Source organism: Artemia franciscana, chromosome 7 (assembly GCF_032884065.1).
Source record: "Artemia franciscana chromosome 7, ASM3288406v1, whole genome shotgun sequence".
Classification (NCBI taxonomy): Eukaryota; Metazoa; Arthropoda; class Branchiopoda; order Anostraca; family Artemiidae; genus Artemia; species Artemia franciscana.
The window spans coordinates 19814086-19841783 of record NC_088869.1 but is presented as its reverse complement, the minus strand read 5'-3'; the positions used below and the strand labels follow the sequence as shown (position 1 = coordinate 19841783).

General features: G+C 34.6%; 1 long non-coding RNA gene across 1 annotated transcript; it reads left to right on the top strand.

Annotated features, from left to right (window-relative positions):
• Positions 1 to 634: 634 nt before the first annotated feature.
• Positions 635 to 19911, top strand: LOC136028956 (uncharacterized). Its single transcript, XR_010617923.1, has 3 exons — positions 635 to 748; positions 15718 to 15974; positions 19462 to 19911. It is a non-coding gene; the product is annotated as an uncharacterized LOC136028956 (long non-coding RNA).
• Positions 19912 to 27698: the final 7787 nt, after the last annotated feature.

Genomic DNA, 27698 nt, shown 5'->3' with positions numbered 1-27698 from the left:
ACGTCCTCCTTGCTTATGCCTCGCTTTTGGCGTGGGTCAAGTTCACATAGAGGACAGAGCCAGTGGAACTCGTTTCCCTTGCTAAGGTTATTGATAAGCTTGTATTTAGTCATTGGCATCTCGATACACTGAGTACACAACCACTTCGAACAATTGTCACAGTTCAAGGCGGTGGATTCCGGCGTAAGTGCTACCTTACAGGAGGCACAAATGTCCTCTCCGCTTTTCCGTGGCGAGATCATTTTACGTTTCGCTACACGGTACTGTTCTGCCATCTTCCGGAGGATTTTCGAGTTCGGTGAACAATAGGGATTTTCTCAAGTCCAAAATCGCGGCTCGCGCCTAATTCAAAAATCAAAAGCAAACGTGGGTGCGCAAGATCCAGTGCGCATGCGCAGATGAGAATGTCAAGTTTGTGGGCACGGATTCAGAACTTGGGGGACCTGTGGGAAGCGCGGATACTCAAATCACCTATCCCCAGCAGTTTAAGAATGGATATCCCGCCGGTACCAATACGGCTCTTCGTGTTTGTTATCGCTCTCTTCTGCACAGGTTTCCCCAAATGCAGAAAATAAACGATTCAACTTACGTAATCTGTGGCTTTATCAGAAAAATAAATACTTCGCAAATTTATTGTGGCAACACTGTATAGGTAGATAAGGAAGAACGGGAAGATGCGCAATTCCCTGGAGAATTGAAAACAAAATGAATTGCCCAAAAGTCTAAATATATCAGTCACAGCACTGAGGTAAGTTCCTTAAATCAACACCTAGGGTAACACAAGACCAAGGAAAATGCAAAAAACAAAGAAAAACAGTTTTATCTCACAGTTTAATACATATATATCCAGGGTTTAGAGCCCTTTAGAGGAAGAAGGAGTAGGGGTAGTTGCTTCCAAATACCTTGCTGGGATATACTTTAGTGTGTAGATTCACCCCTGAAAGTTTCATTTTCCTAACCAAAACCCTTTCTGAGATAGCAAGAAGTTAATTAACCAGAATTTTACCTTAAAAAGAAATGTATTGGCCATAAAATTTGGAGGAACAATTCAATTTTACAGTAAAACTGAAGTTATTGCCAAGCTTTTATGTTAAACCTCTTTTAATTTCTAAGTGTTAGAAATTCGCCTACTTGAGAGACATTGAAGTTTTGAAACTATTAGTTTCCTTAAATACTGGTCAGATGCCGATGGTAATATAGCCCACAATAAATTACTGGAACTTTTAATAAATCTGGACTTCCTTTACTCTCATAATTTTTATTAAGTCCTTTTGAACTGATAGCCTAGATGTTTTTATTTTAAAGTAAATCAGTCTAGAGGTGAGTTAAGTCCCTTAACAAGAGGTCTTCCTCAAGGTGTAATATTGAGTCCTCTTCTATTAGATTAGATTAATTTAATTTATTTCAAAAACATGTATACAAAACATTTTGCTGCACCTGCTAAGAAAGCCCCTTTGGGCTTGTTGGCAGCAGGTGGCAGTCATCTCTACTCTACATATTACTACATACAAAGATTCTACTTATGACACTCATGCATTATTACTATACTTTTGCATCATTACCATACTATTCTTTTGCAAGTAAGAATCTCTTAACAACAGCTTTGAAGGAAGCCAAATGACTCAAATTTCTTATTTCAATTGGAATAATATCCCATACAGAGGGGGCAAAATTTCTAATCATGAAAGAAGCTCTAGCCGTATTTCTAAATGGGTGTACCAGATTTGATGCCCCTTGTGTATTGTGGCTATGAAGATCACAATTAATGGAGAAAAAAAAGAAAAGAAAATTAATAGAGTTATTCAACTTGTATGTCTCTGAATTTCAAGTATTTATGCATCATTTTACTTTTATGCTGATGATTTGGAAGTCTGGAAGGAATATTGGCCTTCTTCAGTCTTGTACAACCAAATATAAAATTGGCCCAGAAATTTTCTTTAGCTTTTGGCTTCCCAATCTCAATCTGTAAAACTAAAGCCATTATATTTGCTGATGGTACTACAGATCCTTCTAATCCACTCACAATTTTCTTGAGGGAGATGCCATACTGCAATTTAGTGAAGTTACTTGGTTTATGGCCAGATTCTAAAATGCAGTGGTATGGATTTATTAATTCTTTGATTATTCGGAGCCTTTGTATTCTAAAGAGACTTGCTGGAAGTAAGTGGGGATGTCATCCTAAACTTATATTGGGTTTCTACAAATTATACATTCATTCAAATCTAAAATATGGAATCCAATTTTTCTTGGCTTGTCCTCTATCCTCAATTAAAATCCTTGAATCTTTATGAAATTCTGTTATTCAAACAGGTTTGGATGTGCATAAGCATACTCCTCTGTCCAAGTTCAAAATATTGTCTAGATTGGTGTCCCTAAGAGAAACAGCATCTGATCTACAGATTAAATATTTTTTTTTTTTTGCAAATCCAGGCTTATAGAACCAAGCATTCTTTATATGCACATACCTTTGCCCAGAAGTCAGCCTGTCCCAATGCCCATTCATCATGGAATCAATTTCAAGTGGAGGTTCCAAATTGAAATCAGTACTCTCCTTATGCATTTCCCCTTTACTGAGTCCATTGCATAGGAAATGATACCACTAGGTTGTCAAGTGGAACTTATCTAAAATAAAAAACCTGATTCCTAATTATGACATCTTGACTCTTATGACTGAACAGATCTCAAAGGCATACCCTAATCATAGAAAAATATATACAGATGGATCTTTCCAAAATGAGAGAACAGAAGCATGTATCCCATCCCTGAATTTGAAGCTCTATTCTCCTCTCCCATTGAGATCTTTCTATTTTGTCTGCTGAATTACATGCCATTTGCCTGGCCCTTTATGCACCTATCAATTACAAAATAGAATCTGAATATATACTCTGTGTCACTGACTCCAAATCAGCATTACTATTGCTCCAAAATAATAGTAGAATGGCCAATGACAAGGATTTGTGTAATATTAGAAGAAAGCTTCTTAATCTTAAAACTAAGGCCAGTCATATTTATTTCCAACATATTCAAAGTCATAAAGGCATCAGCCATAATGATAAGGCTGATTCTCTTGCAGTAATGGCTTCCATGTTAATCCCTAATCCTTTCTCTGACCTCAATTCACATGATATTATCAGGCAAAGATCTAATGTTAATCACATTAAATTGTTTTTGTCCCTGTTTCATAGACTAAATACCTGTTATTTAATTGGAAGCTACATCATTCTCCTTTATGTTGTTTCCTCTTCTCAACAGATGAAACAATTCAGCATGTTTTATTTGATTTCCAGGCTATGAATGAGGAGTCTATTTCCCTAAAGCATTTCTGTTTTTGGTTAAGATTCCAAATAATTAAACAACTACCCTGAATCCTAACCTGCTTTGGCACATGTATTGTAAGATTTTTAAGGCTTCTATTGATATCTTACAGAAGAGACAAATTGTTTAGTGATTATTAAAGCATGAAGAAGTCAATTGAAAGGGAGATGGTTTACTTATAGGATTTGATTGTGCAGAAGTGAGCTGTAGTGAATAGGAAAAGGTGTATTGGTACCAGCCGGCCTTGTGACCTTAAACTGCTGGGAACAGGCAGCTCAGGTACCTGCACTTCCCACAATCAATAATAATGTATATAATAGTGTGCGCTCATTGTGTGCTAACTGGAGGATCCCTTAGTAGAGTAGTACTTCTAGACTTTAACTAGCTTTTGTGTTACTGGGCAACAATAGCAAATGTTTGTTATGCCAAGTTTATATCTGATCATCAGGTATTACAATCATCAATTAGTAGCCCTAATTCTATGTAAAATTCTGTTTACTTACAAATAATTCTTAACATTTGTGATTGTAGGCTAACATAAACAGGTAAATTTAGCAAGTAGAAGGTTTTCCTTTATATTTTTTTTAGTCTTTTGTCAATTTACATAATGGATTCATAAAAAATAACCTCTATCCACTGCATCTTTATATAGATCAGGCACTTTGAAGGTATGACCTCAAAGCAGGGCTGATTATTAGGGCACAAGTTTGACTCCAATTAGTTCCAATCTTGTCCCAGCTCTTCTGAAAACTGGAGCCAGCAACCCACCCACTTTCTGCAAACTCTTGAAGTCCACCAATGGTTACAAATTTGTTTTTGACAGTTGCCAACTAATTCTCAAATTGACTGTAAGGATGTCTGCATCATGGTTGAAGGACAGGTAGAAACACTTCCTTCATGATATGTTCATAGGGTCTTCACAGGAACTGGTTAAGCTAGCACAATCTTCTTTATGAATGATTCACAGTACATCTTATTTCACATCTTTCTTATTTCGTGTTCATTCAAAATATATTGATTGCTTATCAGAGTATAATTTTTCTTTCCATTTTTGTCCTTTTTTTAGAATCACATCAAACAATGTTTTTGTAAATCATCAATCAACCCACAAAGAACACAGCATCAACACTAGATATTACCAGATTGTGGATGCATTTTGACCAACTTTCATTTAGTAAGCAGTTAACATTTCAAATAAAAAACTTAGATACTTTTTTTTTTCATGGAAAAAACTATGTAGTCTATTTGTATTAATCTTGTGCAGAAGAGAGCTAGAGCAATCAAGAAGAGCTGAATTGGTAACTACCGCGGGTATGCCAGTCTCATCAAAATTCCAGATGCTATTGGGTGTCAGTTTGACTCCAAATCTTCCATAGAACAGGTTCGGAAATAGTCTGCAGGCTTCTTTTTCTGTTCCATGTCAAAAACTTGCCTGTTGTATCTACCTTTCATCGAGAAATTGATGGAGAGTGGCTGAGGCTCTTCATTGGCACTTTCTGAAGCTTAAATTGCTTGAAGGTATTGCTTAAAGGTATGACCTAATTTGCTTGATACAGGCAGCTTGGGTGCTTGCACTTCCCATATTCCAATCAAACTGTCTTTTTTTTAATAATTTTGATGCTGTTAAAAAAAGCAGATTAATCATGAGTTTTTGAAGTTTGAGAATTACTTAAACTTCTACTATTTTAAGTTGACAGTTACATTTTATTTATTTATTAAAATTAAGACCAACTAGGGTCAGTTACATAAAACAAAACAGATCAATCAATAACAAAAACAAATCAACACAAAAAAAAACAACAATTCATTCAAATAACAATGGTACATTTAAACATGTCAGAATTGTTGCGTGTTTGACCAAGTCAGTCAAAGTGGCAGAGAGGCGAAAAAGTGGCACAGACAGTACCAAAATGAGGGGATTATCCAAAGCAAGTATCCTTGTCTGGATAGAAAGAGAAGATTTTCTAAACAGCTCAGGAAAAGATGGGAGGCCACCACCAACAAACATTCCAGATGCACTAACTACAATTCAAAGGAAGATTAAGAAGCCACCATAAAGAATTGTTATAAAGAACCTAAAGAGAATTCTCACACCTAACAGACAGATTGTACAAAAGCTAGACTGTACAACAGAATGTAGTAAGCTCTGAAAAAAAAGTATCTTACAGAAGGGTCACAACTCCCAAACTTACAAATGAGTAAGTTAGCCCTGCAGCACAGCAAACATGAAAGTGCCTTAACATAACCTACCTTAATATAACATAAACATAACCTTAACATAGGAGCTAAAATAACCAGGTCATCAGCATAACTCAGGTTATTCAAGCAAACACCACCAATGAAACAGTCAACCCCAGTTTATGCCAATGCAGCAACAGCAACGGCGAGGTTCCTACTCTTGAGTATTATTTAGATGATTTTAAATAGTTGGGATGGACTGACAACAATACAGGAAAGTTTTCTTTTTTAATTTTGACATTTAAACAGGAGCAACCCTTACCTGTGAATATTTTTGTTATATAACACTTGCCTTAGGTTGATTACATCCATGCACAGCTGGTATATGATTTAGATGCTTTGTTCTAACTGTAAGATTCTGTGTCCAAAATGCCATGTCACATTAAGATTCCTGTTATGATCCTGTCTAAAGCTAGGCAGTACTTTCCAAGTTTAGTCTCAAGCTTTAAAGGTCTGTCCAAGATTAGGCTTGACTCTTGCTACTATGAGTAAATTTAAAACTACAGTATTGTGTATGGATAAAATATTTTAGCCAATTGTATACTTATTGAAAAAAATTAGGCATTCCCATTTGTGAAACAGTCTGCTTCCCATGTAGTATTATTTGAAATTGCCCTTGCTTCCATTAAGATGTATATTGTATCCACTAGTTTTAGTGATGGCAGTGACCTATCAAGCAAAGGGGGGAAAACAAATGAAAATTAATGCCACAATCTAAGCTAGGTTTGAATAGGATACAACTGTGTTACAGTGGCCCTTGACCTGATCGTGCTAATTTTTGTCCATATAATAATAGATCATTGTGTAAGTTCATTATATTATAGGAGGAGGGGGTTATGTAAACCTCTCCTCAAAACCTCACCCTTTTTGTTAAAATTGGACGTTTGGTCACACTTCTTAAAAATTGACTGGTGAAGCATCAGGGGTCATTGATTTGGAATAACAAACTTTTTTAAAACCCCGTAGTTGGTAACAACTCTTTTAGTAGCAACAAGTTGAAAACCAGGCTATATCTTTATAAGGGCAGTGGAATCTTGATTTCTAACTGAATGAGCCCCTTCCAAAGTTTATTCGACCACCCTTCCCATAAAGACCTCATATCTTAGCAATGAACAACTTGCATATTCTAAAGCCCCTTCACTGGGGACTGAATAGGGGGGGGGCTGTCAAGCCTGGAGGTATTGTATGTGTCCTGTGGAATATTTTGAACAATATGGCTTTCCATATTGAAATCAATATGGATTTTTAATATGTATATGAGGGGGTTTGTGCCTTCGTTAATACCTCGCTCTTTACACTAAGTCGTAAGTCTTGTCCCAATTCTTTAATAATGACCCCTGAATCAGAATAAATAGTTGAAATTACTAAACATACTTTAGCCTAAAGAGCGAGGTATTTATCTCCTCCTAAATACCTCGCTCTTTATGCTAAAGTATTTTTAGAACCCCTCACATGCGTAATAATCTGTTCGTTTTAAGTTTCAATGCTACTCCTTACTTTCAATTGAAAAAATGTTTTCATATTTATTTTTCCATTGTTTTTTATAGTAATGCTAGAAAATCCTGCTCCCTTTTCATTGAAATTTTCTTCCCCCATGACATATTCCTCCAAGGGAATATCCTACCCCATAGGCCCCCCCCCCCTTCAGCCCCACCCCCAAACCAAAAAAAATCCTCCTGAAAACGTCTGTACACTTCCCAATAACCATTACTGTATGTAAACACTGGTCAAAGTTTGTAACTTGCAGACCCTCCCCCAGGTATTGTGGGGGAGTAAGTCATTTCCAAAGATATAGTAATTACGGTTTTCGACTATGCGGGACAAAATAGCTGTCTCAAAATTTTGATCCGTTGACTTCGGGGAAAAAATGAGCGCAGGAGGGGGCCTAGGTGCCCTCCAATTTTTTTGGTCACTTAAAAAGGGCACTATAATTTTTCATTTCCGTTAGAATGAGCCCTCTTGTGATATTCTAGGACCACTTGGTCGATACGATTACCCCTGAAAAAAAATACGCATCCCTGATTTGTCTTCTGGCAAAAAAATACGAAATTGCACATTTTTGTAGATAGGAGCTTGCAATTTTTGCTATAGAGTTCTCTGATACACCGAATGCGATGGTGTAATTTCCGTTGAAATTCTATAAATTTTAGGGGGTGTTTCCCTCTATTTTCCAAAATATGGCAATTTTTTTCAGGCTCGTAACTTTTGATGACAAAAACTAAATTTTATGAAACTTATATATTTAAATCAGCATGAAAATCCGATTCTTTTGATGTATCTTTTAGCATCAAAATTCCATTTTTTAGAGTTTCGTTTACTATTGAGCCGGGTCGTTCCTTACTACAGTTCGTTACCACGAACTGTTTGATACAAGTAAAACTAATACCGAAAGTATAAACTACCATTAAAGCACAAATTCTACTCTAGCCTTTGGTGGGGTTCAAGGGATCGGGAAGATTTATTAAAAAGTTGAAAAATATCAATAAAAATAACTTTGTTTTAGAAGATTAGTAAAATTAAATTGGTTGTTACAGGTCATAGGTCATTTCTACGGCCTTAGAAAGGAAAAATTTCCCTAGAAAATTAAGCAATACCTGAACTTTCTTGTGAATTTATACTATAACTAAAATAAATGAAAGATTTTTTTTAGATATGCTTGATTTTAAATCGAAATAGGTGGCAATTTTCTATTATAAGGAAGTTGGGAGGAGGTAGAAGGAATTTGGTCCCCCAGGCCATATGTCTGTGTAGACAAAAATCTGTAGATGATTGGCAGTTTGCATCCAGACATTAAATTCCTGCAATTTATTCAAAATTTTAACTATGAAACTTTGTTTTTAAAATGGGCTCTATGAAGTTGCATTAATTGACAAAAACTTGTAGGAGGGGATATATTTTCCAGAGGTACTTGTGTATTATCCAGAACACACTCAAGAAGTGAATTTAGGTTAATTACATTAAAATCTATCAAAATAGGATGAAAATATAATACTTTAGTAACAAAATTGTGGAAACTACAACAAAGAATTATGGAAAGCAGGCCTCTTATTTAACATATCTTATATTATATTGAGTACTTAACCTAACCACATCTAAATATTTAATGAAAAAATGTGTGCATCGTAGTTTATTTCACGAAAGAATAAGCTAATTAATTATAAACCAAATTCGTGAAAAAAAAGTTTTTCTTAGACCAAACAATGCAAACTCCTCGAGTATGTTCTGGATAATACACAAGTACCTTTCCAAGATATAGGGTAGGAAAATTTGTCGTTTTTTTTTACAATTTTTCCAAATTAGAATACCAAAAAAAAGACATTCTTCCATGAATATGTCCATCCCCCTAAAAAGTAGGCTATTTTTACAAGATATGTGGGGAGAGAGGGGTAAAAAAATCATAGGAACACATACCCTTCTGTGTCCTAAAATTGACGTCACTGGCTCTTTGGATTATTTGGAGCCATTCCAAGGATGCTGCAAGCAAGTGTGCGGCAAATTTATTGAAGTGCCCCCCCCCTCTAATTGACCCTTGTATAATTACGAGCCAAAAGGGACGAAACAGGCACATATTATGTAGTTGAGGTTGGGTTGGGCGTGGAGGACTTTACTTTTTTGCTTGGTCTCTGTTCTGGCATTGTCTGACTGAGTTTCATAACTCAGATTTTGTGATTTTGTTTCATAACTCAGATTTTATTTTTCATGATTTTGTAAGACTGAGTTTCATAACCTTCTCTACAAGCATATAATCTTTTCGATGTCTTTGTCATCACAAGTCAATGGTTTTATTGAAGTGCCTTTGATTATGAGACTTGTAGCAAGACTACTTGGGTAACAAAATTCAATTTTGTTACTTATATCCTCAGTCTCTTTTATAAGTTGTTGACTTTTTCATATTTTACTAAAGAGCCCACAGTGATGTTAAGAAAATAGTCTTATGGTATTTTTCCTCCTAAGCAAAATAATTTAGCACTCCGAAGGAGCCCCACGGAGATGGTAAGTATAGTGATTGTGTGTTATAGCGACCACACCAAAAAAGTAAAGAAAGGTTAATCCAAAAAAAAAATGCACCAAAATATGGCTATGGATGCTACGACTGAGAATTATGGAACGCAGGCCTCCCAGAACGCATTGTATTAAATACATAACCTAAAAAGCTCTATACATTATGTATTTAAATAAATTTTTACCTGCATATCAGTTTATCTCACTAAGACTAAGCTAATTATCTCCAAATGCATACAGCAAAACCAGTTTTAATCAGATCGAGAACTTGAATGTGGTCGCTATAATACGCAAGTGCCAATTGTTTTACGGTTTCAGATTTTCATTTTTTGAGAATCTGACGTATATTGGCTATTTATAACAGTCCATTTCTGGGGGTAAATGGTCTTTGAAATCAATCCTCGCGTGTTTTGTTAGAAACTTTTCTGAAAATACCCATTCAGTCTCGATTAACTTATTGCTTAAATAGCTGTATAGAAAATACTAATGAGTCATCCATTAATTTATTTTGTGGAGTTTTTGATTTTTATCTGTTGTACAAGTTTTGTACCTATAGAATTGATTTTTTTTTTCAATTCATGAATAATTTATTTTTTTCCACAGTGACTGAGGTTTAATTTACGAAAGGTAGGCCCTGTCAACGTTGCATGAGCCATGTTGAAATGTAGCACGAAATGCTGTGATTGTTGCCCATTTTTGTTTTGATGTTGTTTTTTTTTTTTTTCAATTTTTACCCATTATTTCCCTTTGTATTTAGAAATTTGATTATTTCAGAAGTAAATCTGATCAAATCTATTTTCCTTGGAGTTGTTAGCACTGAAGCATCTGATAGACTCCTAACTATGTAGATTCACTGGGATATTCTCTAAGTCTAACGGTTAAAAGAAAAAAAAATACATACACACAAAAATGTTTTCATACATACTACATACACTACGGCCAATTTTAATAAGTCTTTTATAAAGATGTTTAAGGACATTCGCCATATGTACCAGCAAGGACCAAACAATGCCATACTTATCTTCTTCAGATAATTGGTACACTAAGTCAAACCAGTAATGAATCCTCGTTTGCAATTTCTTTCTTGCGATTTGTTTTTATGGTTTTGTTATTGTGTGTTTACCTTTTTTTATTGTTGGTTGTAGGGAGTTGGTCAAATTGACCTCCAACTGGTCCATTTTATCCATAGTTGTACCAAAAAACACGGAGCAACAGTTTGAATCTTGTATTGTTTCAAATAAATAATTAAAAAGAGTTTTTAGTCGACACTCATTTCACATTGCTCTACTAAGTTGAATCAGTAGTGAAATTGTACTTAAAAATCTTATATGAATTCAATTTGAAACCATCATCCTTAGGATATTATTAAACAAAAAAACAAGTTTTTTTTAAATGAAAGTAAGGAGCGACATTAAAACTTAAAACGAACAGAAATTACTCCTTATATGAAAGGGGTTTTTCCTCCTCAAAGGGGTTTGATTTTCATCCAAAACTGGATTATTAGGAGTTTCAGAAACTCATATCCCAGGGGTAGGAAGCATGAAATTAGGTGACATAGAATTTGTTTACTCAGGCAGGTAGGATGGGGTACATAGACAGGGAGTAGGGCTCATGATGAATAAGGAAGCTGCCAAGTTTTGTTTAGGCTGGGAAGGTATTAATAATAGAATACTAATTGCTCATTTTATGACTAAAAAGTTTAGGGTATCAGTTATAGTAGTATATGCCCCCATTGAACTAACTGATGGAGATACTAGTGACTCAGATGAATTTTACTTACAGTTACAGGAGCAAATAGACAGGGTTCCAGGTAGAAATATTGTGTTTTTGCTAGGAGATTTTAATGCCCAGGTTGGTAGAAATAGGGATAGATGTTATCCTAGCCTAGGTAAATTTGGTGTAGGAAAAGAAAACAGTAATGGCTATAGGCTTTTGCAATTTTGTAGGTAAAACAACCTAGTTATAACCAATACGGTGTTTGGTCACAAAATGGCCCATAAGTTGACATGGTATTCACGTGATGGTAAGACAGCAAACCTTATTGATTATGTTATTGTAAACAGAAGACTAGCAGGATCAATACAAGATACTAGGGTGTATAGGAGTGCCGTCATTGATGTTAAAAGTAAATTTCACCATCTAATAGTGTCTAAGGTTAATTTAAAGCTGAAATTTCGGAAGGGTAACTCCCTCCCGGAAAGTTATGATGTTGGTAGACTTCAAGATGAAAATTTGAGAAAAAAAAATCCAGGAACAGTTGAGTACTAAACTTGATGGTTTAAAATTCGACAACGTGGAAGATGGATGGAATAATTTCAGAAAAACAATTTGTGAAGTTGCTAATGGTGTCCTAGGGAAGAGTGCTAAGACTGCAACTAGGAATATTAGTGAAAAAGCTTTAGGTTTAATAGAGAGTAGAAGGGGTTTCTATAAGAATTATCTGAGTGATAGGTCGTATGAAAACAAAAGGAATGTAAAGAAAGTGGAGAAAGCATTAAAATATGAACTAAGGAGATGTGAAGTGGAGGCGATGAATAAAATTGCTGAGGATCTGGAAGATGCGGCTAGACGGCATAATAGTAAAATATTATACTGGCATGTTAATAAATTGAAAGGGAGTAGCCAATCTGGACTAGTCCCAGTTAAAGATAGAAATGGGGCCACAATTAGTGATAAGGAAAAAGTTAAAGAGAGATGGGTGGAACATTTTGAGAATGTGCTAAACCGAGATACAGTTGCAGGAAAAGATATAGATGAAAATGAAAAAGTTTGTGATACCTTGGATGTGAAGGAAGATTTGTCTAGTGAGGAAGAATTAGCGACAGTACTAAAAGGATTAAAAAATAATAAGGCCCCAGGTGTTGATAGTATGATTAATGAGTTTCTTAAATATGGTGGCTCTGAGGTTAGGAATAAGCTACTGGAGATTATGAACCTGATTTTTGAAAAAGGGGAAGTACCCAATGATTTTAGGAAAACCTTAATTAAACCACTGTATAAGAAAGGTGACAAGAGTGAGTGTCGTAATTATCGAAGTATTAGTCCGGTCTCTGTAGGTAGCAAATTACTGAGTAATATGATACTTTTTAGACTGAGACATGCTGTAGACAAAGTTTTAAGGGAAGAACAATGCGATTTTAGAAAAGGTAGAGGATGTGTCGACCATGTTTTCACTCTTAGGTTAATAATTGAGAAGTCCCTTCGTTGTCAAACACCTTTGGTCCTTAGTTTTATCGATTATGAGCAACCTTTCGATTCTGTTGATAGAACAGCGTTAACAAAGTTCTTATCGTTATATGGTATACCAGAAAAATACATTAAAGTGATTTGCGCTATGTACGAGAATAATACTGCTGCGGTTAAGGTAGGAAATGAGGTTAGCAACTGGTTTTGTATTAAATCAGGAGTTAAGCAGGGTTGTGTTCTGTCCCCCTTTATATGGATCATTTTGATGGACTTCGTCTTAAGGAGCACAGGAAAGGCAATTGGAGACCATCGAATCAAATGGGGAGGAAGAACGCTCCTGAACTTAGATTATGCTGATGATTTAAGCATATTAGATGAAAGTGTGAGCAAAATGAATGAATTTTTAGAGGTTTTACGAGTTCAGGGTGCTAAAATAGGCTTGAAAATTAATGTTAAGAAGACTAAGTCACTAAGGCTAGGAATAAGTGAAGATGAACAGGTGACATAAGGCAACGAAAAGATTGATCAGGTTGGGAGCTTCAGTTACCTAGGTAGTATTATTAGTAAAGATGGTGGGAGCAGTGGAGATGTTAAAAGTAGAATAGCTAAAGCTCAGGGTGTTTTTTCACAGTTAAAAAAAGTTTGGAAGAATAGAAAGATAAGTCTACATACCAAGATTAGAATATTGGAAGCTACAGTGATGACAGTGGTCAAATATGGCTCTGAAGCATGGGCACTCCGAAAAGCAGATGAAAATTTACTAGATGTTTTCCAGAGAAATTGCCTACGGATTGTTCTGGGTACCCAGCTGACTGACCGTATTTCAAACAGTAGGTTGTACGAAAAGTGTGGTTCAATCCCGCTTTCTGGGGCTATAATGAAAGAAAGGTTGAGATGGCTAGGCCACGTTCTACGGATGAAGGATGACAGATTACCGAAGATTGTCCTTTTTGACCAACCGTCCAGGGCTACACGGAAAGCAGGTCGTCCTTGTCTGGGTTTGGGAGGATGTCATAAATAAAGATTTAAAGGAAATGGGAACTTCCTGGGAGGGTGTAAAGAGGGAGGCTTTAAATAGATTAGGTTGGAGGAGGAGCGTGCGTGGCTGTGTTGGCCTCAGGTGGCTTGGTGCTGCAGTGAGTTATTAGCAGTAGTTGTAGTAGTAGTAAAGGGGTTTCTTACTGTTTTAAAATGTAGAGTTAAGAGAAAGAGTCAAAGTTTAGCTTAAAGAGCGGGGCGTTGAGGGGGAAAACTCCCTTTCATATACGGAGTAATTTCTGGACGTTTTTCAATTAATGCATTTTTTTTATCTTGGCTCTCCGCACATAAATAATTAAAATGAAATTTGCATATTAAATTTTTTGGGCTAAATGGCTTTTTCATAGTTTTAATCGGAAGATTTTGAGAAAAAAGAGCGAGGGAGGAGGCCTAGTTGCCCTCCAATTTTTTGATTACTTAAAAAGGCAAATATAATTTATAACTTTTTACAAACGTTTTCATAAGTAAAAAATATATGTAACTTACGAATTAAATTACGTTGCGACCTTCTATATTCGTATGATTTTATTGCGTATATGAGGGGGGGGATCACCCCTCGTCGATACCTTGCTCTTTACATTAAAGCTCAAGGTTTGTCCCAATTCCTTAAGAATGACCTCTGAATCACAAAGGCCGTAGAATAAATAATTGAAATTACTAAAAATACTTTAGCGTAAAGAGCGAGGTATTACGAGGAGGTAAACCCCTCATATGCGTAATAATTTCTGTTCGTTTCAAGTTTTAATGCTGCTTCTCACTTTCAGTAGAAAAAAAACTTCATATTTATTTTCTCATTTTTTTTTTTAAATAATGCTAGAAAATCCTGCACCCCCTGCATTGAAAGTCTCTTCCCCAATGAGAAGTTTCTCCATGGAAAGATCCTCCCACGTAACCGTCCCCTCAACTCTCCAACCCAAACCAAAAAAAAATCCCCTTGAAAACGGCTGTACACTTCCCAGTAACCATTACTATATGTAAACACAGGTCAAAGTTTGTAGCTTGCAGCCCTTCCCCCAGGAACTGTGGGGAGTAAGTCATCCCCAAAGACATAGTTATTAGGTTTTTCGACTATCTCAGAATATTGATCCGGTGACTTTGGGGGAAAATGAGCGTGGGAGGGGGCCTAGGTGCCCTCAAATTTTTTTTGTAACTTAAAAAGGGCACTAGAACTTTTAATTTCCGTAAGAATGAGCCCTTTCGCGACAAATCTATAAAAACCTGTTGGCCTACATACCAGGGTTTATAAGGGTTTTTTGTAAACCCCTGTAGACAAAACATTTTAAACGGGTAGCGGTCTTTGACTGTCCCTCGATACAAAGAGAATATGGTGTAACGAGAATATAAACTCCTTGAAGGGCTAAAAAAGTATAGAAGGGGTAAGAAAGTAATGAAGAACTATTAAGAAAGTGTAGAAGGGCTAATGGAAGTATAGCAATCTCCAATTAACCTAGGTACAAAAAATAATCTAAATGAAAGTTGGTCGAGGGTGGAACTCCGATGAATCCTTGTGCAGATAAAATAATAACTTGCGCTAAGTTACGTGAATATTGTTTTTAAATGTCGAAAGTCAACAGCAAGTAATTTATTATTATGCATTTCAAAGGCTTATTCAAGAAAGAGATTTTTTTTATGATTGTTTGATGGAAGGTGACTGAAATTGACAAGCTCTAAATATCCTTTTAATCCTGCTGTTAGAAGAAGGAAAAAAAATTCCAAGCCTTTCTCTTTGATCCCTCCTCAAGTTTGCCCATGGGGACCTTTGTTTTCCTTTTCTGCTCGTTTTTGTGTGTGTTATTTTTAGTATAAATGATGATTCATATGCCTCAGTACTTAACTCGTAAGGCATTCGTTGTAAGTCTGGACCCAACATTTTCTCTCACTCTTAGTACTATATATGTGTATTTAAAAGTAAAGCTGAACTACGATTTTTTCTTACAGGATTTTTACGGAAATATCATATCCAAGGTCCAAGAAACGGACGCGGGTAATAATACGTGCCGTTTGACTTATGGCTCAAAACATCTACATAGATCTATCAACTTATCAGTTGAGGTGTCAATCAAATGGGATTAACTTTCCTACAGAACAGCAGGCAGTCATTGGAAAAGAATTTAAAGTAAAGTGCGTTGTGAAAGCGAAAGCCTATGATGTACTTACTGTTCATTGGTTTAAGGATGGCATTGATATAAGTGAAAGTAAGTTCATTATCATATCTAACTCTTATCATATCATATCTATCTAACTCTCATATCTAAGCTAATTATCTCTTAAAAATAGTCTCTCTAGTTAATTCTTGTTTATATAATTTGTGAGCGTCTTTGTTTGCATAATGTTGATATGTCTAGCTGTTTATTTTACATCCAGTTACTACTCATTCCTCCTTCATAGTCTATAAACTTTTTACTTGCTTTCCTTTAAAATAGTGACGCCGCGTATGAAAAGAAACGAACCCCACACTGCTTGCTGGCCATCCGCTGGCCATAATTCGCGGAAATAATTATATAAGTTTAGAAAAATAAACTGTGTTTTGCAGTTAACATATTTTGATTGGAGACGGTCGCGCAACTTCATTATGTTGTTATGTGGGACTCTTAAGACTTGCAAACGTCACTGCCTACTACTCCGTCATGGTCGACAAAGATTTTAGTGGCCTTTTTATTATATTGACGCCATGCATAAAATGAATCTTGCAATGCTTGCTATCCCTCTAGTGGGGTAAGATAGTACTTAGGGTTAATCGTCTAGCTTCTCCAAAAAATAAGTTTGTTTACAAATAATACTTGTGTGCTTTGATTCTGTCATAACCTATTTTAGTAGATTTGGAACTATGCTTGATAAAATTTGTCATTTCTATTCAAATAAAAGTTTTTTATGCCTCATTTCTTGATTTACTAAATGAAAATGTTGACATATTTATGTTTATAATGCAACAAAATAAGTTACAAACAGAAACTAGACCTACGTTGCCATGGCAACGTGATATGTTGCGGCAACCTTTGTCCGGCTTCGCCGACTAAATTGTTTCGAGAGCAACACTTTGGTTTTGTTTCTGCGCTATCGAACAGTAATCACATGATCAAAGGCTATTCCTCAGTGTTGAAAAAAACAATATTATAGTTTCGAAAGAAGGGACTAAATTGACTTTGCAGCCAGTTGAACTTTATCCTTTTCAATCGTAGACCTCGTGACGGATGAAAACTCGAAACAATATCTTATATAATCTAGTTGGTTTTATAAAGTTATCCCTAACTTTTCTGGATCAAAATACCATAGATGACATTCTATTAATTATTACGAAACTATCTCATTGTTTTACATTCTCGTTTGTGCTTGTTTCTTCACCATCCGTTAAATGATGAAGTTGTCAGCCTATCGAAGTTTTTAAAACGGTATGTTCAAACAAGAACGCAATCATTTATCACATGACGAAAGGCTATTCCTCAGCGCTGAAAAAACAACAACTACAAAATAATAGCCAGTTCAACATTATCCTTTTCAATTGTAGACATCGTGACGGATGAAAACTTGGAAGAATACCTTATATAATCTAGTTGGTATTGTAAAGCTATCTGTAACTTTTCAGGATTAAAATACTATAGGTGACACTAATTATTACGAAACTACCTCCTTGTTTTACGTTATCGTTTGTATCCGTTGTGTAAACACTTAATTCTGTCAGATTTAAAGAGATCAAATACAATGTTCTCCAATTTGCACAAATTTCTAGCCCAAAGTAAACAGATTCTTACTTACAAGGTCCTCTCCCGTGATAGATATCAAGTTCACCGGAAACAAATAAATGGGTACACCAACTAGCAAATCACTCATTTAACACTATTTAACACTTATAGATTTTAGTCCATCTTCAATTTGAAAGAAGTGCCTGCCTGCTTGCCTGCTAGAACGGAGCTTTCCACTCGAAAGCAGAAACATGGTTTGATGAAACGAAAGCTTGGCTGCACAACTTCAGCAACTCCTCTCTGACATAGGCTATATAACTCCACTTCACTTCGCACACCATAGGCTCTGGCTCGTGGACCGGCAAAAACCATCCTTTTTGGCCACAGGCAAGAGTTCTGCGAAACTTTCCAAAATGTAATGTCATCTGAGGTCCACACTTTCCGTAAAAACCGCACAGGTTAGAATCTTACCAATTTCCATGAATAAGCTGAGATCGGCGTCATAGGAAACAAAACCAAAAAAAAAGAAAGGGACCAAACCAAAGTGTTGCTCTCGCAACACAATAATGAAAATTAAAATCTTAAAACTAAGTCTTTCGAGAAGAATTGAAAGCATACATCTTCAACTTTTATCTGAGGTATCGGACGATTTTTTGGGGACAGGATTAAAAGATATTGAGACCAAAATTTTTAGGCCACAGTTTAAAAAATTATTCCTTAAAGAGGTTTTCTTTCAGGCCGATATTTGGCGTGAGACTCCATTCGTCTCATCTACTTCCTTTTGTGTGTAATATATATATATATATATATATATATATATATATATATATATATATATATATATATATCTATATATATATCTATATATATATATATATCTATATATATATATATCTATATATATATATATATATATATATATATATATATATATATATATATATATATATATATATATATATATATATATATATATATATATATATATCTATATATATATATATGTATTTATTTATTTATTCATTTATTTAAAAAAAATATATCAATGATGTTTTTTTTTTTTCAGGGAAAAAAATTATCATTGAGTTAACCACTTTAGCTAGATACCTGTTCGATCGATATAGATTTATTTAATTATTCTCTTTTACAGAAGCATTTCTAAGCCAGTTGTAGTCTTTCACCGTCCAAGCGAATGACTAACAACTTTTTTTTTCTTTTTTTTTTTTTTTTTTGCAGATCAACTGAATTCATGCTATACAAAAACCAAAGAATCTTGACGGAAAACTAGGAGTGTCGTGTAACGTACTCTTAAATGCTGCCAAAAATAGACCATTAAAAGAGGGTTTTTTCTAGATAGACTATATTATTCAAACAAAATATGCATATAAATCTTTTTTTTACTTAATGATGCTTTTTTGCTTTATTTTGAAAGTGTGCTAATTAATATTTATGGTCTCATATTTTAAGTTTTGTTTCTGGCAGTTTGTCTGGACGTAGCCAATTTCTTACCCTCTTTTTAACTATGGGATTTCCGTTCCCTATATGATGAGTTGTTCTAGCTATTACCTTGTTCTCTAGCTCCCTTTTGACATTTTGTATCTTTTCTAAGCTTTTTACCCTGACCGGAATTCCTTAGCCTTTTCCTGTCTTAAATACAGATTATACTGTACTTTTCTAGGGCTTCTCGGTTTCACACACGAGTTGCTTAACTCAGTGGAGTTCTGCTTGCTGCCCAATTATTTGTTCTTGCTTAGCAAAAGACGATAAGATCATTTTGACCATTTTTTTTGTCCTCCATTCTTGTTCAGCATTCACCAATAATCCTCTAGTGAGGACATCTTAGTAGCACTAAAAACGAAGGATGGCTAAAACGAACGCAGATTTTAATTTTATCCTCTATATATAGGGTCAGTTTTAAGTTTTAGAGCTGTTCTTCTTTCTTTTTTATCACTTTTTATTTGTTTTTTATCTCCAATCGATTGACATCTTTTTTCTTTTCTAGGTTAAATTTTAGAGCTGAGCAGTAATTCGTAACGAACTCTGTGGAAGACTGTTTTCTGTTGCCGTCTTTTTGTGTGATAGCATTCATTTTCACAGAAAAAGGCGTTGCAACATAACAGACTTCTAGTAATTTTAAAGTTCAAATAAAAATCAAGGGTTCTTAACTTTGAATTCATAAAATTCTCCGTAAAGTTCTTGTTTTTGCTCCTTTCTCTCCCCTTCTCACATTTCGAAAGAAACAGAACCCTAAACATTTTTAGTAAATTATATTTTTTGCTCTCCCCTCACTAAACGAATTTACTGCTCATCCAAGCTCTTCTGCTCCTTGTATGGCCTCTGCTCCTCATCGAGGAAACCGCTTTCAGATTCAACAAACAAGAAAAGTATAGAATCCAGGGCATTTTATTTTCTCTTTATTTTAATAAAAATTGAAAAACTTGTTTAACTAAAACTTTATTATTTTGTTTTCTTGTAGCTTATCATATACTTACTGCTTCATGTCCCTAGAGTTAGGTTTTATGGAACAGACCCTAATAGATTTATGGAGAGACTCTAATTCATTAGAGAACCTAATGAATTCGTCATTGTTTTTTATCTTAGAAAAAGAAGTGACGTGTCTTTGTGCTCGTTAATCTATACTGCTAAATTAATAGAAAAATAATTATGAAATAAATAAATAGTCAATGCTTTAAATGTAGTAGTAAGGAGTGACCCGGCTCAATAGTAACCAAAACTCTAAAAATGGTATTTTGATACCAATAATTGCATCATAAGAATCGAATTTTAATGCTGATTTTAAATATATAAGTTTCATCAAGATCAGTTATATGTATCAAAAGTTACGAACCTGAGAAAATTTGCCTGATTTTAGAAAATAGGGGAATACACCCCCTAAAAGTCATGCACTCTTAACAAAAATCACACCATCAGATTCAGCGTATCAGAGAACCTTACTGTAGAAGTTTCAAGCTCCTATCTACTAAAATGTGGAATTTCACTTTTTTTTTGCCAGAAGACACATCACAGATGCGTGTTTGTTTGTTTTTTTGTTGTTTTTTTTTCCCCAGGGGTGATCGTATCGACTGAGTGGTCCTAGAATGTCGTGAAAGGGCTCATTCTATCGGAAATTAAAAGTTCTAGTGCCCTTTTTAAGTGACCGAAAAAATTGAAGGGCATCTAGGCCCCCTCCCACGCTCATTTTTTCCAAAAAGTCACCAGATCAGAATTCTGATATAGCCATTTTATTCACCATAGTCGAAAAACCTTATAACTATGTATTTAGGGACGACTTACTCCCCTGCAGTCCCCGTGGGCTGGGGCTGCAAGTTACAAACTTTGACCTGTGTTTACATATAGTAATGATTACTGGGAAGTGTACTGACGTTTTCGGGGGGATGTTTTTGGTTTAGGGGGGAGGCGGTTACTTGGGAGGATATTTCCATGGAGAAACTTCTCATGGGGATAGAGAATTTCAATGAAGGGGGCGAAGGATTTTCTAGCATTATTTGAAAAAACAAGGGAAAAACAATATGAAAAGTTTTTTCTACTGAAAGTAAGGAGCAGCATTAAAACTTAAAACGAACAAAAATTATTATGCATATGAGGGGTTTACCTCCTCGTTATACCTCACTCTTTACGCTTAAGTATTTTTAATAATTTCAACTATTTATTCTACGGCCTTTGTGATTCAGAGGCCATTCTTTAGGAATTGTGACAAGATTTCAGCTTTACTGTAAAGAGTGAGGCATCGAAGACGGTTGAACCCCCTCAAAAACGCAATAAAAACATACGAATATAGAAGTTAATTCGTAAGTTACGTATATTTTTTACCAATGAAAACGTTTGTAAAAATTAAAGGTTCTAGTTGCTTTTTTAAGTAATCCAAAAATTGGAGGGCAACTATGCCTCCTCCCTCGCTCCTTTTCTCAAAATCTTACAATTAATTGCAATTAATTAATATACAAATTTCTTTTAATTATTTATGTGCAGAGAGCCAAGATCAAAACATATATTAATTCAAAAACGTCCAGAAATTAAATAAAAACAAGTTTTTTTAAATGAAAGTAAGGAGCAACATTAAAACTTAAAACGAACAGAAATTACTCCGTATATTAAAGGGGCTTCCCTCAACGCCCCGCTCTTTACGCTAAAGTTTCTTACCTTTATAAAAATAGAGTTAAGAGAAAGAGTCAAACTTTAGCGTAAAGAGCGAGGCGTTGAGGAGGACAAGCCCCTTTCATATACGGAGTAATTTCTGTTCGTTTTAAGTTTTAATGTTGCTACTTGCTTTCATTTAAATAAAACTTGTTTTTTCATTTAATTTCCAAGATAGAAACGCCAATGAAAATACTGTAGAAGAATCTCAAGTATGCTGCAAAAGAACTACAGAATCTTAACGGAAAACTAGGAGTGTAAGGCAACGTACTCTTAAATCTTGCCAAAAGTCGACCGTTAAAAGAGGGTTTTTTATAGATAGACTATATTATTTAAAAAAAAATTACATATGATTCTTTTCTAATTGTTTTTTTTCTTTTATTCTTTGGTGTTTGTTCCATACTGAGATATTCTAAATGTAAATCCTTTCCTTGTTTTCTCTTCCTTTTCATTTATAGAAAATAAATTTGTTGCCTTTATATATTTCCCACAGTTATCCTACATTTTTTTCATTATTGTAACTTCTCTAACCTTTATATACTCATAAACTTGAAAAAAAAAAAAAACGGATCTAGTATCAATAAATCCATTGCTGCGAAATTATAGGTTGTGAATTCAATGTTGCTTTTTTTTCAATTTGTTTCTACCACCCATAATTGTGATGATTGTGACTTGTAGACAAAAAATTTTTGACTTTCACACCATTTCTTATTCCTAGCTCCAGCTCGTGAGCATAAGCAAAACTTTGCTTTACAGCACGAGAATTCCTGAACTTCACAGTCTCTTCGAATCCTGGGTACTCTTTAAAAAGCAAAGTAAGCGTTGAAATAGACAGCAATGCCTAGGTACTAACAAGTGGTGGCTTTTGCAGTAGTATTTTCCAACATTTTCGGTAGGGCATTGCACAAATCTTTGGAGACGGTTTTATCCAGATTAATCTACAATTTTTCAAGAATGACCTGAACACTAGTCATTGCATTCTGGCAAAAAATTCGAAATTCCACATTTTTGTAGACAGGAGCTGAAAATTTTTGCTATAGGGTTTTCTGATACGCCAAATGCGATGGTGTGATTTTCGTTAAGATTCTATTACTTTCAGGGGTGTTTCCCCCTATTTTCCACCATAAGACAAATTTTCTCAGGCTCGTAACTTTTGATGACAAAGACCAAATTTGATGAAGCTTAAATATTTAAAGTCAGCATGAAAATCCGATTCTTTTGATTTATCTTTTAGCATCAAAAAACGCAGTTCGTTACACGAACTGTTTGAAAATTAAACCATATGAGAGACGCGTAGACATTTATTTGATCAACTAAATTTTATAATAGAAATTTCGATGTCAAGAATTTTGGGGACTCATTGCTTGTTCCTATTAAAAAACCCTAAAACAAAATTATTCTTTACGTCAAAATATCAGCTATTTGGTATTAAATAGATCATACTTTTTTGAACTTTAGCTTGAAATAAATGCTTTCAAAGATATTTTTTCAAATAGCGGCTCAGCTACGGTTCTACTTAGCTTGTTATTTACGTGAATTTTTGAGATACCCTGTCAATTGGTTTTGTCTTATTTCACACTTCATCTTCAAGACATTTTGTTTTCTATTTCCCTTAGAAAATACTAAAAAAATGGAATAACCGTGTAAGAGTCTTTATTGAAAAACAAGACTAACCTTACAACAGTAGCACATACCAAAAGAAATGGATTACAGCTTAATAATTTTATCTGGAAGGGCCATTTCCCTCTCGTTTTTTGATTATTTTCGTAATTTATGTTTTATATTTCCAACCCAAAAAAAAGATTTTTCAGAATAGGGTTGGTGTCAACAGATTATTAACTATTCGATTAAAACTAGTGAATGCACTTACAAAAATGGTGAATTCAAGCTTTCCTTTTTAATTTCTGTACAATAACTAAAAATTCCTAAAGTAGGGGGGGGGGTCATTTGGGAGATAGTAACAAAAAATTTCTTATAGAATATTTACTCGATCTAGGCCTATTTGTACATTTGTTCAATGTTGAAATTAGTGGAATAACTTCAAAGGGGAAGAGAGAAAAAATAAAGTTGCTTTTCCCTCATAAACTGTCAACGAAGTAGTATTGCCTAAAGAGGTAAATTGACTATGGTTGACACACATGTAATCAAAGTAAAATATTTACCCTTTTTTGGTATTTTTACTGACAAGTTGACAACTTATCCCTCCCCCCCCGTAACTATTGAAAAAAACAATATATTCTTCTATCCTCAAAGGCTTGACGCATTCACGTCATTGCTAAGCTGCAAAGGCCATTGTTATAAATTTTTCTTTTATGCAAATTTATCTTGACAAAATTTGTCTCTGACAGCCGTGATTCTCATGCTTCCATACCTCAAGAAGCTCAAACCAGTGAAAAATTGAATGTTGAACTTTAATTTGCAGTGAGGGAAGGGAAGATATCAGCACGCCATAAGTTGAACAGCTTATGAATCTTGGATGTTGTTTCAAGACCTCTGGTGGAGTGTCCATATTGCTGATCGGCAGGTTCTCTTTAGTAGCGCACGTAGTGAGAGCCAATTCAAGTTCTTTTGCACTCTCTTTTTGAAGCTCTTTAATGTGAACAATGCTTGATATAGAAGCAGTATCCTTGACTTATAACTAGTGCTTCTTCTAAACTTTTTAACGCTTGTCAACGCTCTATCTTAACAGGTCTACAGAATTTACTATGGTAACAAGCTCTTATCATTCTTATCTTGGTTAGACACGCTCGAATCAAGCCTCGTCATTTCTTAACAGAACACATTTTTTTTTAATAACAGGTGATTCGAAAGCTTCTGTGGAATCATTCCTTTAAAAAAAGGTTTTAATGAAATAAGTGTTATCTGGAGCAGGCTAGTTAAAGTAAAATAATTACAGTATACATTACAATACAATACTCTTCTGGTCTTGTCAAACAGTTCGTGGTAACGAACTGTAGTAAGGAGCGACCCGGCTCAATAGTAACCAAAACTCTAAAAAATTGAATTTTGATATCAATAGCTACATCAAAAGAATCGCATTTTAATGCTGATTTTAAATATATAAGTTTCATCAGGTTTAGTCTTACCCATCAAAAGTTACGAGCCTGAGAAAATTTGCCTTATTTAGGAAAATAGGGGGAAACACCCCCTAAAAGTCGTAGGATCTTAACGAAAATGACATCATCAGATTCAGCGTATCAGAGAACCCTATTGTAGAAGTTTCAAGCTCCTATCTACAAAAATGTGGAATTTTGTATTTTTGCCAGAAGACAAATCACGGGTGCGTGTTTATTTGTTTTTTTTTGTTTGTTTTTTTCCCCAGGGGTCAAGGTATCGACCAAGTAGTCCTAGAATGTCGCAAGAGGGATAATTCTAACGGAAATGAAAAGTTCTAGTGCCCTTTTTAAGTGACCAAAAAAATTGGAGGGCAACTAGGCCCCCTCCCACACTCATTTTTTCCCAAAGTCAACAGATCAAAATTTTAGATAGCCATTTTGTTCAGCATAGTCGAAAACCATAATAACTATGTCTTTGGGGATGACTTACTCCCCCACAATCCCTGGGGGAGGGGCTGCAAGTTACAAACTTTGACCAGTGTTTACATATAGTAATGGTTATCGGGAAGTGTACAGACGTTTTCAGGGGGATTTTATTTTGTTTGGGGGTGGGGCTGAGGAGAGGGGGCTATGTTGGAGGATCTTTCCCTGGAGGAATCTGTCATGGGGGAAGAAAAATTCAATGACAAGGGCGCAGGATTCTCTAGCATTACTACAAGAAAACAATGAAAAATAAACATGAAAACGTTTTTTCAAATGAAAGGAAGAAGTAGCATTGAAACTTAAAACGAACAGAGATTATTACGCATATGAGGGGTTCTAAAAATACTTTAGCATAAAGAGCGAGGTATTTAGGAGGAGGTAAATACCTTGCTCTTTATGCTAAAGTATTTTTAGTAATTTCAACTATCTATTCTACGGCCTTTCTGATTCAGGGGTCATTCTTAAAGAATTGGGACAAAACTTACGATTTAGTGTAACGAGCGAGGTATTAACGAGGGTACAAACCCCCTCGTATACATAATAAAAATATAAGGTTATGAAAGTTTGTTACGTAAGTTAATTCTTAAGTTACGTATATTTTTTACTAATAAAAACGTTCGTTAAAAATTAAAAGTTCTAGTTGCCTTTTTAAGTAACCGAAAAATTGGAGGGCAACTAGGCCTCCTTCTCCACCCTTTATTTCTCAAAATCGTCTGATCAAAACTAAGAGAAAGCCATTTAGCCAAAAGAATTAATATACAAATTTCATTTTAATAATTTATGTGCGGAGAGCCAAAACCAAACATGCATTAATTCAAAAACGTTAAGAAATTAAATAAAAAAAAACTAATTTTTTTAGCTGAAAGTAAGGAGCGACATTAAAACTTAAAACGAACAAAAATTACTCCGTATATGAAATGAGTTGTCCCCTCCGCAATCCCTCGCTCTTTACGCTAAAGTTTGACTCTTTGCCACAATTCTACTTTTTAAAACAAGTAAAAGCTTTAGCGTAAAGAGCGAGGGATTGCGGAGGGGACAACTCATTTCATATACGGAGTAATTTCTGTTCGTTTTAAGTTTTAATGTCACTCCTTACTTTCAGCTAAAAAAATTAGTTTTTTTTTATTTAATCAAGTACCTGAAAGAAGGTTGTTCAGAGGGGCAGTCCATTGGACGTGAAAAAATAGCCTAAAAAATAAAGAAATAAACCACATATTACCAATCCATCATCATTATTCTCTGCAAGAAAAATATTTATAGCTTAATACATGTTCATAATTTTTTCTTTTTTTATACATTTCAAACACTATAATTAGTTCAGGCATTTTCATTGTAGTTGCTTTGGAAAATCAAAAAGTACACCAACTTTGCCTGAAAAACTTTATTGAAGACACGGCTTATGTGAAAATTGCCTCTCAGGATCGTTTTGATGGAAAGTGGCATTACGGCGTTTTCAATACTCCTTATTGAATTTATTTGTTAATACCAAGCATTTTATTTCTGCTACATAACTGTGATAACTACCTTTGAATTTGTTACCTTTTAATGAAAGCCACTTTTGTGCCATATAATTTTTTTCTATTAGCATATGTAATAAAATATTAAAAATCTTTAATGACACTTTGGGCCTAAAAGACCTATTAAAGGTTCGGGGATTGGGAGAAAAACAACAATCAGATATATATTAACAAATGAAAAGATTTATTAATGATAAGATTTATCAAAAAGTTCTAATTGAAGTTACGAGAAAGCGGTTTTTTATTGACATTTTTATGTCCCTTAGCTTATGGATGTAAGTAATGGATGTAATGGATGTATGGATGTAAGGATAGCATTTTGTATTCTGCCTTCTGAATGTGCAATAGCATTCGGCTTAATTTTCGGTTGCTTATTTGACAGCCTCACAAATGATTCTCCATTTTCATTAAAACTTAACAATTAACTCACCATCGAACCTTCAGGAGCAGTGGCTATGCCATGGAGAAATATTACAATTATCCTTAGTAATCTTTTTTTGTAAGTGAAACATTTATAATTTAGTGTTACGAAGAAAACAGAGTAGTCGAAGATTTATATTTGCGGTTTTCCAGAAGGAAATATTCTACAACAGAAAGATTATTTGAATGGGTGGGGGCTTTTGGAATTGCTGTAAATCAAAATAATTACATATTCCAACCCTTTGTATGTTCCTGCTCTGTTTTTTTTTGTTGTTGTTGGTCAGATCAAAATTTAGAACATACTCAGAACAAAATACTAAAAAAATAATATACCAAACGTCTATAGTCTACCTAGATTAGGATTAGTTCAGAAGTACATTATGCCTTAATTTTCAGTTTTTAATCTATTTTTTCTCTGCTTCTATTTCAGAAAATATAATTCTTGTTATTTGAGCAAAATTTCAAGCCACATTAATGGTTCTTTTCCTAAATCTAGGAATTGTGTAGATCTTCAAAACTTCATATAGGCTATAGAGGCAAGTTTGTTTCTTAGCTAGGCTATCTGAACATCCCATTAACATAAACATTACACACTAGAAATCGATATA